We start from the raw sequence: 13460 nt of genomic DNA, 5'->3' as shown, positions 1-13460 counted from the left end.
GCAATGCATACAAATTGATGTATACTGTATACAACTTACTGTCTACTGTAGATAGCAATGTATACAAATTACTGTCAACTGTAGATAGCAATGCATACAACTTACTGCCTACTGTAGATAGCAATGCATACAACTTGCTGCCTACTGTAGATAGCAATGCATACAACTTACTGCCCACTGTAGATAGCAATGCATACAACTTACTGCCTACTATAGATAGCAATGCATAGAAACTGCTGTCTACTGTAGATAGCAATGCATACAACTTACTGTCTACTGAAGATAACAATGTATACAACTTGCTGGGTACTGTAGATAGCGATGTATACAATCTACTGTCTACTGAAGATAGCAATGTATGCAACCTACTGTCTACTATAGATAGCAATACATACAATTTACTGTCTACTGTAGATCTAGTGTTGGTCTACTGTATATAGCATTGTATACAACCTACTGTCTACTGTAGATAGCAATGTATACAACCTTCTGTCTACAGAAGATAGCAATGTATGCAACCTACTGTCAACTGAAGATAGCAATGTACATAACCTACTGTCTACTATAGATAGCAATATATACAATTTACTGTCTACTGTAGATAGTAATGCATACAACCCACTGTCTACTGTTGATAGCAATGTATACAACTTGCTGTCTACTGTAGATAGCAATGTACACAACTTACTGTCTACTGTAGATATCAATACAACTTGTTGTCTACTGTAGATAGCAATGTATACAACCTACTGGCTACTGAAGATATCAATGTACACAACCTACTGTCTACTGTAAATAGCAATACATACAATTTACAGTCTACTGTAGATAGCAATGCATACAACCTACTGCCTACTGTAGATATGAATGCATACGACTTACTGCCTACTGTAGATAGCAATGCAGACAACTTCCTGTCTACTGTAGATAGCAATGCATACAACTTACTGTCTACTGTAGATAGCAATGCATACAACTTACTGCCTACTGTAGATATGAATGCATACGACTTGCTGTCTCCTGTATATATATATATAGCAATACATACAACTTGCTGTCTACTGCATACAACTTACTGCCTACTATAGATAGCAATGCATAGAAACTGCTGTCTACTGTAGATAGCAATGCATACAACTTACTGTCTACTGAAGATAGCAATGTATACAACTTGCTGTGTACTGAAGATAGCAATGTATGCAACCTACTGTCTACTATAGATAGCAATACATACAATTTACTGTCTACTGTAGATCTAGTGTTGGTCTACTGTATATAGCATTGTATACAACCTACTGTCTACTGTAGATAGCAATGTATGCAACCTTCTGTCTACAGAAGATAGCAATGTATGCAACCTGTCTATACTGTAAATAGCAATACATACAATTTACAGTCTACTGTAGATAGCAATGCATACAACCTACTGTCTACTGAAGATAGTAGTGTATACAACTTGCTGTCTACTGGAGATATCAATGTACACAACCTGCTGTCTACTATAGATAGCAATACATACAATTTATTGTCTACTGTAGATAGCAATGCATACAAATTGATGTCTACTGTATACAACTTACTGTCTACTAAAGATAGCAATGTATACAACCTACTGTCTACTGAAGATAGCAATGTACATAACCTATTGTCTACTATAGATAGCAATACATACAACTTGCTGTCTACTATAGATAGCAATACATACAACTTGCTGTCTACTGTAGATAGCAATGCATACAAATTGATGTATACTGTATACAACTTACTGTCTACTGTAGATAGCAATGTATACAACTTACTGTCAACTGTAGATAGCAATGCAGACAACTTACTGTCTACTGTAGATAGCAATGCATACAACTTACTGCCTACTGTAGATAGCAATGCATACAACTTACTGCCTACTGTAGATATGAATGCATACGACTTGCTGTCTCCTGTATATAGCAATACATACAACTTGCTGTCTACTGCATACAACTTACTGCCTACTATAGATAGCAATGCATAGAAACTGCTGTCTACTGTAGATAGCAATGCATACAACTTACTGTCTACTGAAGATAGCAATTTCAACAACTCTTCCTATACCTTTGTACAGGAGCCAACCGTTGTTAATCCATGATGAATCCACACTTTTACTGTAGCGTATCTGTGAACGCTAGCGAGACTACTGGCGTTACGCGAGAGAGCGTAAAATTCGTCATGCCTGGAACCTTGTACGTATGCAAGCTTACAAATTGAATTCAGTATTTTTCAGGTAGCGGCTAAACATTGCCGTTTATTCTGTAGTATTGCTGATATCAACAGAGAAATCATTGTAGTTTTTGTAAGGCTGTCGAGTGGCAATGATTAACTGACATTCTTCGTGAAATAATCGTGAATTATACGATCTTTAGCTTCTTTTCGTTCTTGAAAGGGTCCGGCGCGTCTGCGTGGTTTACTTCGCGCAGACGACGCGGACACATCGTTGTTCATCACCGATTAACAACTCGCGTCCGGCGCGGCTGCATGGTTTACTTCGCTCGGGAAGCTAAAGCTGCCCTCGCTAAGTAAACCACTCAGACGACGTTGACGCATCGTTGTTAATCGGTGATGAACAACGGTGAAACATGATTGAATCCCTAAGTATACAACTTGCTGTCTACTGTATATATCAATACTACTGTAGATAGCAATGCATACAACCTACTGTCTACTGTAGATAGCAATGTATACAACTTGTTGTCTACTGTAGATAGCAATGTATACAACCTACTGTCTACTGAAGATAACAATGTACACAACCTACTGTAGATAGCAATACATTCCAACCTCTTTTATTCCAAGCACTGTCCGGATAAGTGAAAATCTGGATAAGTGAATTGCATGTAATTCTGCATTGACTGTCCCAAGTACTGAAATTGTGACAACAAAAGATTGTTTTAACATGGAGGAAACTAATAAACACTAAAAGATGGCTTTAGAGTGCTCTATGCAACATAGATGTCATTCAAAAATCATCAAAAGAAGATTTCACAGCCTGATAACAGATAGATCCATATAAAAGAGATCCGGATAAGAGAGGTTGGACTATACATACAAACTACTGTATACTGAAGATAGCAACGTATACAACCAACTGTTTACTGGAGATAGCAATGCATAGAATTGGCTGTTTACTGTAGATAGCAATGTATACAACTTGCTGTCTACTGTATACAACTTGCTGTCTGCTGTAGATAGCAATACATACAGCTTGCTGTCTATTGTAGATACAAAATGCATGCAACTTGCTGTCTAGTGTACTACCATATATGTCAACACTTTTATAGGTCATTTGCAAGTTCATTTGAAGTCAAATAACATATACCATATTTTAAATTCATTTTTACTGAGCAAAGGGTTTGTGGGTGATGCAAGGTAATACGCAATAATGATCACAGTGGATCGGGTGAAGTGGGATACTGGGTATGGGTGACCATTTATTGTGAGATACTGGAATTCACTTAAATTGAGGCAAGTAAGTGTATGCGATCCAAATCTGACCCCGGGGTGGGGAAAGTCATTAATGTAACCACACAAAAGATAATCTCCTGGCCCCTCCTCACATGTCTGAGGGTAGGGGTCATAATTGAGCTCCCTTATAGTGCAACATAATGCATAAATGAATACTCTATGTTCTGTACCATTTAATGATCACAATTAATACCCCTACCCTCAGAGAAATGAGGAGGAGGCTGGGTGGTCATCTTTTGTACGGTTACATTAATGACTTTCTCCACCCCCAATGTGTGACTTGACATTGACGTTGGTGACGTTTGAAAAATGGCTTCAAAATAGAAATTTTGCCTCCATTTTCCTCCCTCCCTTCACGATGTGGGTGATGGCAGAAATTTGTAATCAGTGAATTTTGTATGCAGCTTAGGGAACAAGTGATGTAATGAAAGATCAAGCACAATTATCAATAATAATATCATCATATCCAATGTTGTCAAAAATGCGCTGATATGCATCTGATGCTTTGATTCTTTTGAGGAGTATATTTCACGATCAGAGGGAAGGGGCAGTCACGGGACTCATTCCCCATTTTTCTTATTCAGATGGTATTAGAAGAAAGATCATACTTTTCTCATTACCCCAGTAAAATTGAACATCTGAGATATGTTTTGTTTAGATGATGTGAACAAAAATATGGTGGATTGTGGTTGAAGTATGTATGGTGCATTGGTATACATATTTTTGCTTGTTTGGAAACATTGTTTTAATGGTAGGCATCATATCATGTATGATAGAAAACATAACATAAAAAATCAAACCTTGCCCCTTAAAGGTCATAAGGGGTGAAATATTGGATTCTCATGAAACTAGGATGTAAAAATTTATATTATGTGCTCCCAAGTTTTTGAAGTCAGATATCTGAGGTCAAATAAGGCTATTTTTTTAAATGGAACTATATAGCATGGGGGAGTTAGCGCAGCGGTAGTTCCCTCGCTTTGCACCACTTAGGTCCCGGGTTCAAGCTCCGGCGTGGCCCAAGGACTCATGTGCACTTGGTTTATTCCGATTCCATGCTCGCTCTCGCAGGTTTTCTCCGGGATCCCGGTTTCCTCCTGCTTTCAAAAAATTGGTGATTATTTGTTTGGTTATCAAAACTTCCTTCACCCAATGGAATTTGGGGAGCTGCACAGATAAATGGTGGATGTTACAATCTAAGTGCGGATGGGGTTGCGCCGGCTGCACAATGCCTAGTTGATGCAATCTGATTGTGATGATTTACAGTGGCAGCGAAATTACAGCGCTTTGAACACTCCGTGATCTGTGGTAAGGCGCTATATAAATACCGAAATTTATTTTATTTATTTATAGCAGAAATTATTGTAGAAACTTTCTTAGGGTATGTTTCGCTAGACAGTAGGGGTTACCTCCAGGAACCCCAAATCTAGCATGGCTCTCCAGAAAATCTTTGTAGACTAGAAGAGGTGAATTTGATATCCAAGGGAATGCTAAATTTGTGTTGACCAGTTTTTGTAATTTTATAGGAATGTGTTGACTACCCTGAGTGACCCAACACATAAAAATTTGTTTTCTGGTTAAAGCCATTTTGTAACAATTCCATGAAAATATATTAGTATTTCTTTTCTATAAAATGTTAGCTTTTACTGTCAGATATATGTCCTTTTAATTTTGAGCCGAACAACTGAGGTGATCGAAGCAAAGAATCTTGCATTTTGACAAAACTGCAACACCTAAAGTCTTGAATTTTGCATGGTAGGTTAGTTTACAAAAGTACATTACAATCGTATAAAAACAGAATTAAAAAAAAAAATATTGAGGGCATCCTCAGCAACTGTTACAATATGGCTGCAATTATGTGGGCTGCCAATACTACTTGGCTAAACCAAAAAGATGGGATTTACTTGGTTGTCAATTGCTTAATTTTGCAGGAGAGAATATTGAAAAAGCTAGGCCAGTAAATTTTTACTGGGCCAGTAGCTTTATAATCTCACTGGCCCAGAGGGCTAGTATAATACAGAAATCAAAGTCATTTTGTAAATATTTAATTTAAGATATTACTCTTGCCTGTATTTCGTGTTTTCTGAAATTCTGACCAATTGTCGGTACCAAGGTGTAGAACATTGCGTTGTCAGAAAAGCCCTCTGGTGTACATGGCCAATATGTGGAATAAAAAGACTACTAGTTTTTAGCTTTTTAATTATTTTACAAGGCTATTGGCATTTTCACTCCCATCTCCACCAAATTTTATAAACATATTTTCTGTTTCTCTCATTTAATATGATCTTAATATGCTAAGTAATTCATTTATGAAAGTATGTGTGTGCCGAGAAGGAGTTTGAGTATGTAGTCACTAGTGCATGAGTAGAGAAAGAGTTTGAATAAGTGGTGTGTAAGGTCAGTGGGGGTGATCTTGTGGTAGTGATTGTTTATGAGTGGATATGGGATGCAGAGGTGTGTGTGGGGATGTACATGTGGATGAATGGGTGAAAATGAATGTGTAGATGTTTTACTATGTAATTTGCTTTTTTCTTCATGTTTTTGCTGTATTTATATGTACATTGTATTTTAGCATTTATACTTATGTATTTTAATATTTTATATGTGTGTACTTTTGTAAAATTGTTGCATTTCAGTTTTTATACTGCTATGACAATTGTGTATTTTTTCAATTCGCTGTAAGCATGTTATATAAATTCTCTGTTTGTTGGACAAAAGTGGAAACTAAAATTACTGTATAAATGTAAAATTAGCTGTTTTGGTCAAAATGTAGATTTGTATTAAAAATGTGTGAAGTAAATTACCAATGAATTGCACTTTATTTAATGATTTTGTGATTTTCAGAGAAAGGAAATAAATCCGCCTGACTGACCCTCCATACTTGAAGGGTTTGTTTGCCTGTAGAACAGGTTTTTTCCATCACCTGATGGTATTGTTATTATTATTATTTTATAGACAAAAGAATGATGACAGTTTACAACACAAAAGAATCCAACATTGAATTTTAAGCGGGTTTAATCCACCCAACTGGGTACTCACAACGCCTGTTTGGTGCATGCGGGTATATGGCTGACCAAATCCTGACCATGACTTGGGTTGTTGGATTCGTCTATTTGATAACGATGTCAGCAACAGTAAACCTAGGCCTCATGCTAAACAAGCCTGACTATATATGATTGACAAAATTGTCAGATTTTATTTTATATCTGTCACTAGTTTGCAGTGCAAACTTAAACAAATCAGGCAAAACAGGTGTGTCATTTATCGGTATGACATTTTCATTTATATTGATACTACCATATTTTAAAGCCATAATGTGTGATTTGCATACAGAATAGGGTTCCTATTTAAATGTTAGTTTTCACTGATCACATTGTCCCCTTTTGAGCCAAACAAATGAGGTAAAACGAAGAAAATTGCTATTTTCCAGCGCCTTCAATGCGTGTATTAGCTCGCTGATTGAATTATTATCATGAATATTGGCATAGCTTCACACAGCTAGGACGAACAAGCAAATAGTTATATGCACACAGTGTATACGTCAAGACGAATAGCGATATGCAAACAGTTTCAATACACATGCAAGCGATATGTTTAGCCACCACTCGATTGGTGAACTCTAAATAAATCTCCGGTTTTATATTATAAAAACTTATTCATAACCTCATTAATATACGCAGCAAAGTGCGATCCAATCACAGAGAATAACTTTTAAATACGCGGACGCAAATGCAGGTCATTGAAAAAGTATAATGACCGCGTCTCGTGACGTAGCTAAAAGTACGCTCTACAATGACCGCGTTACGTGATGTGTTACGCGTTCAAACAATTTACGAGGACACTGGCTGCCGTATTTGGACATCGCAGGATTGTGTGCTAGTGTGATTGGTCGCTAAGCCGTATTTCCTTAATGAGCTAATCGATATTTTACAGGGAAAAGCGACAGATAAAGTTAAAATTGAGTTCTGTTTTCAAATTAAAAGAAGAAAATGCGGCGTAAATTGATTTAAAAAAGTGAAAAGTGGCGTTGCTTATTACTAACTTGCAGTAATAAACTGAAAGTAAACAACATCTATTTAGTTAGAGGATGATAGGGGAGCCTACAGACTTTGGAAGAAAAAAAAATCACAGCTGTTTGGTAATCTCGGAATACAGGGTGTCCCAAAGTATGTTAGAATTCGTCATATTTTGAACTGAAACATTTCATTTTCCAACCTTTTTTAGTGACAATTTTGTTATAAAAATTGCAAAATTAACAGGAGTTTTTTCTCGTGTATAAAATAGGTTAATAAATTCGTATCACTTGGTGCTAGAGAAATTGTACAAAATAAAGTACTTGTACTGAGATGTTGATGCATCTAATGCAATCTCTCCTTCAGGGCGAGTGTATTAGATGCATCAATATCTCAGTATGTGTGCATTATTTTGTACAATTTCACTCCCAACAAGTGAAACATGATTAACCTATAATTCACATCTGTAGCAGTCAGAACAAGGAAATCTTTGCTCTACAATTAATTGCAAATTACACATTTGTAATTATTTTTAACCACAAAATATGATTTGAAAACACAGTAGGAAGCCAATGTATGAATATATGGTCGGATAGTTCAAACAGGTTTTCATATTCATGTAAACTAATATTTAACAGTTTGCATTGGAGACACCCTATGGCTCTTTCTACAACTTGAGAACAAGTGCTTAAACATTCGAAATTTAGCTAAATTTGTAGTTTACTACAATGCAACTGGCCAAGGTATTCCCGGTACGCGGTAGGTGGTATGGTGCAATTCATGACTTGGGGACTGTGTCACGAACCCGTGCCATTTCTCGTAGAGTGATGAGATTTGTAGGATTGCAACTGTTTACAATAATTGATTAGAAATATAAGTTCCACGTTATATCAATTTTGACAATACTTTTATGTGCTCAGCACTGCATTATTCACTGAAATGTTCCTTGTTTACAAACAACTGTATCTCCCGGCAAATGACAAGTGACGGACAGCCCGTATGCTGCATGCTACATTTGCAGCTCGTATCAACTCTGACCATATTTGGAAATGACGTCATTCACTCTTACGCTGCCTTGATCCAGATGGTTGACGAATGAGGGCAGCAGTCTAACCATTTATACAGTGCCAGGGGGGCGGCCAAGATTGGCTCAATTTTGACGTTGTCATTGGTTTTACACGTAAACACAAAAATGTCTCAAATTATTCCAAAACTGTACGTATGTTATTAAGCACTATTTTATCAGTCTAAATCCGTTGAGGTTCGCCAGTGAACCTCATTGTAAGTACTGTTTAAAAAAAAAAAATTTGTATGAATAACGCACGATATGTTACAGATTTCTTATCGGAGAGAAATTCTTTGAATTCTGATGTGTAATCGTATCATATCATGAATGTTATTATTAGGGTTCACCGTATAAGCTAGGTTAGGGTTAGGGAATTTTTTTAAAGGGAATTTTATTCAAATGCTATAATATACCTGAGTGGAATGTATAAATATATAATACGGATATATTGGACCGATAGACTCAGGGAGAATTCGTTATGTATATATATAAAGGTTATGTTGTATATAATAGACTTGTTGAAGCTGAAATTTTGTAACTTATTTATATACTAGTATTGCTTTTTAAGGGTACCGGTAGGTTTCTTAAAATGATTCAATTATTTATTTTATTTTTATCATCAGTTGTATATTTTAGAAATTAATGTTGCAAATATCAAATTTTAGAGGCTGTGAAATGATTATGAGCCATTAGGAGAGTAAAGTGGGAGGGCAAGAATTTCTGGACTAAGCAAAGGGGGCGAATTTTGCCACACATTAAAATATATATAAAAAAACGCTCTAAAGTGGAAAGCAGTACAGAAACGTTTAAAACTATGAACTAATTTCCTGCTCACTACGCTCATGTGTCTTAGCAATATAGCAATATTGTATTGCAATAGTGATGTATAAAAGTAAATAGACCTCGGAAACTGTAGGTATGAAATAATTATTTCAGTGCAATGTGTGTATATGCTTCTTTGGCGCGCCAACTGCTGCGCGATTTGTACTCGCCGAGCGCACCACGCTCTTTATGCGTCGCGTTTTTTTAACACGCAGTGCGTGTGACGCAAAGCATCAACCCCAATGCCACAGATTTGATGTATGAAAACGCAATGGGATATTCCAGTTGAAATCCATACACCCTTACGGAAGGCATGACTTTAATCTCCCACATATTTGAATTTCAAATGGGGTTAACGGGTGAAACCATTTGGAATCTACACCCTCTACGATGAAGACAAAGGTCACATCTTCCATAAGGGATCTATGGATTTCAATTGGAATAACCCGATCTACGCAACTTCATGTGAGGCATGTTTGGAGCACTTTCCCATAGTACGTCTTCTACCGACTGTACATGTTATTTGTGTTATGCTAATTTTAGACTATGCCATAGTCTATTTTTGATAAATAAAAGCATGTTATTAATGTTAATCATGATGAAAGCATTCAGTTGAACTCGAAATTATACTGATATTTATTACATCAATATAATATATACTAGTATAAAATTGTTATGAAAAAGTTTATATAATTATATTACAGTAAAAGTAAAGTGTACGTAGGCTTATATTATTGAATGCAACATATCATAATGTCATAATTGTATTGGCACTTCACTGAACAATTCTGATTTTAAAATCTGCCAGTTTATTAATCGCGAAATTCCAGGTTAAAAATACACTTGGGGAGCTAACAAACAGAGGGTTTAGGGTGACTGAAAAGATCAGATGTGAAAATCTATCAATTGTGCACACATTAATTAAATCAGAGTTTTACTATATCCAGAGTATATGCAGAATGGGCAAGTGGACTACGGGGTAGTCTATGCTTACTTATGCTTAGAACAATGACGACTATTGGCCTCAATCAGAAACAAAGTCACGAAACAAAGTCATCTCCAAATAAAAAGTCCTGTCTCAGTGCCTCCATGAAAGTCTAAAATGAAAGAAGGAGCGCAGATCATATCATGAAGCCGGATTTGTTTGAGGCTGGGGGGAGTTGCGTTAACTGCTGCAAGACATGTCTAATTTGAGAATTTTTTGCAAGGCACTGCCAAAAGTTTGGCAAGAGACCATGTATACAGTGAAGATTGACAAATTCGTTCCAGCTAGTGCCATGGCAAACGATAGATGTGCATCAAGTGCCGCAGTTGTTGCAGCAAGTGTAAGCCACTTTTGCTTTTTTGAGGGAATATTCGGAAATTGCCATTCTTCGCCGGTTCCTTCCTTCATCAAGTATACGCTCATCAATCTTGTTATTATGATTATGTTTCGGTTGGAAATAGTTCATCATCATCATCTGTAATCAGATAGTTGGTCATGGGCACGCGCAGACATAGGCCTTAAGGTACATATTCTTTGGAGCGGAAGACACCGAAATGGTGTTTTATGACCTTTGACATTCTTTTGTGGAAAGTGACATGGTCTTTCAATTCGCGCCGAGTGTCTTTGACATACTTGACTATGCTTCAGTGGTCCATGAAAGAATTCAAAAGATAACCTCTGCCTCAATAATCTCAAGCTACATGTATTATCTGAAACTGTATCATAAGAATTCAGTCTTCAAATGATAGTCATATGTGACCGTCCTCGGCGAATGAGCCGTAAATTCCTCCTCCGGTCAATTTTGTTTTATTTCGTGTTTAAAAAATAAACATCATAAACTTAAAAATGGTATATCATTTGACTTCAACAAAATTATAGCTTTTACGTTTTTACATGTGTCTCTTTTTCCGCATTGTTGGCAATAAATATCAAACAGTCATAATTGGCGGTCATCTCAAATCATCCCCAAGTCAACGAGGTTTAAGAAAGTTCTCTCATTGTTAATTGTTGGTTATGCATACCTGTACAAAATACAATGCAATATAAGCAAACAAAGACCAGATCTATTAAAAGTTCTATAGCCATCTAAGGTAGAAGCTTATTATCCACTTCAACAATAGGATTATTGATTAGTTTTTGACTATCGATATGAGACGGATGTCGGGCCAGCTTAAGTTACCGATGAATATGACCTTCGTACACATTTTACACCATAACTCAGAATACAATTTAGGGAATTTACGGCTCATTTGTGCTGCCGGGTCACATATTATAACGACCAATAGATAAATGTCTGACTATCATTGAAGACTGAGTTGTTCCGCAGTCTACGACACGTGTAATTAGTTGTATTTCATATGCTGTGATGTTCACTCCAAAGGTAAAATAACTTTCCTATCCTACCTTCCTGAAATTGTTACATGCTGAATCATTTTAATATTAAAATATATCAATTCTAATTCATGTGGCTACTTGTTTAATTTAGTTGTAAAATATTTCTCTCTACCGTACCATTTCATCATTCATCCCATCCTTTGTTTTGAACTCCAAGTCCAGTACCTCTCCGTTGCCTAATTCCCTTTTCGGATAAAGAAATTCAAGAATTATATAGATGATATGAAGAGGCAACACATCTAGAAGAAGAAAGGGAGAAAGAGATGAGTTGGTGAAAGTAGAGCGATTACCGCACCATAGCTGAACCAGTATATTTGCGTATATACAACTGTCACCCTTCTTGGGATTTTGAGATATAAAATTTGATAACACGAGGGGGTCATACCTTCTAGGGATTTCGAAAGGACCCAAAATATGAATATTGACCCGGGTGTAATGAGGAGTGTAACCATCCGTCTTCTCTTTTATTTGACACCACTCGGGGGGGGTCATACCTTCTTGGCATTTTGAGATATGAAAAGGATCCAAAATAGGAATATCAACCCAGGTCTTATGAGGAGTATTACTCCCGGTGGGGAAATTTATTTTTGTATCATAATCTCTACATTGTTCTCTTTCATTTGACATCACTTGTGGTCATACCCTCTTGGTATTAATATGAATATTGATCCAGGTATTTTGAGGAGTGTCGCCCCCAGTGGGGAAATTATTTTAAATATATTCTTTACATTTTCACTTTCATTTGACACTACTTAGGGGCTGTTTGCTTGGAATATATTCAGTCAAAAGGCGTACTCTGTTTACTGTAGAAATCCACCTTTCCTTTGAAAAGCGTTTTAAAGGGTGTATATCAAAGCCATTTAGATTTTAATTTTCGAGGCTTCTTTTGGCTCTCACCTAAAGACCCCATATTCTCACCCAACGCCCCCCTAATTCAGATCCAAATGGTCCGTCTCTCATCCAATGACTCCATATTTTGTACAATTAGCTCTCACCTAATGCCAAAAATAATGCTCTTACCCAATGACCCCATATGTGATGCGATCAAGCAAAATCAGTCGGAACTCGGAAATATTAAATTTTCAGTTTCTTATAGGATAGTAAAAAGCATTTACAAATCTGAAATTTGCAGAAAACCCCATTGAAATTGAACAACCAGTGCCAAAGATATGAGCAATTAAAGAGTTTCCAAAACAACAGGAAACAAAAGGAAATATTTCCTTTGTATGGCTATATCTCAAAACCAATATTTCCGAGTTCCGACTGATTTTGCTTGATCGCATCACATATTTGTCATTTTGCGAATGACGAAATATAGTAGTGAGTGAAAATTCACTTGGGTTTGTCAAGCAATAATGCCAATTCGTTTATTTAATCAACAAACTTGATGAACCTATTCAACAAATAAACCGTAACAATACTGGTATACACGCGTACGTCGAATTTTTTATTAAATGTAAATTAATGATGAGTCAAACTTAATGATGTGATTATGAGTGTATACCAAATTCAAAATTAATTTTAAAACCAATATCATTGGATACAAGGAGTCTTTATTACTGCACGTACATGCATTCACAAGTTGGTTTTTTCTTAAATATAAATTAATATATTATGACTTCATATCCATAACAACCATATTCCTGACGCAGACGGTATATTCGATACCAAAGTATAAAATACA

This window comes from Amphiura filiformis, chromosome 10 (genome assembly GCF_039555335.1).
Source record: "Amphiura filiformis chromosome 10, Afil_fr2py, whole genome shotgun sequence".
Taxonomy (NCBI): Eukaryota; Metazoa; Echinodermata; class Ophiuroidea; order Amphilepidida; family Amphiuridae; genus Amphiura; species Amphiura filiformis.
This window is presented reverse-complemented; position numbering follows the sequence as displayed.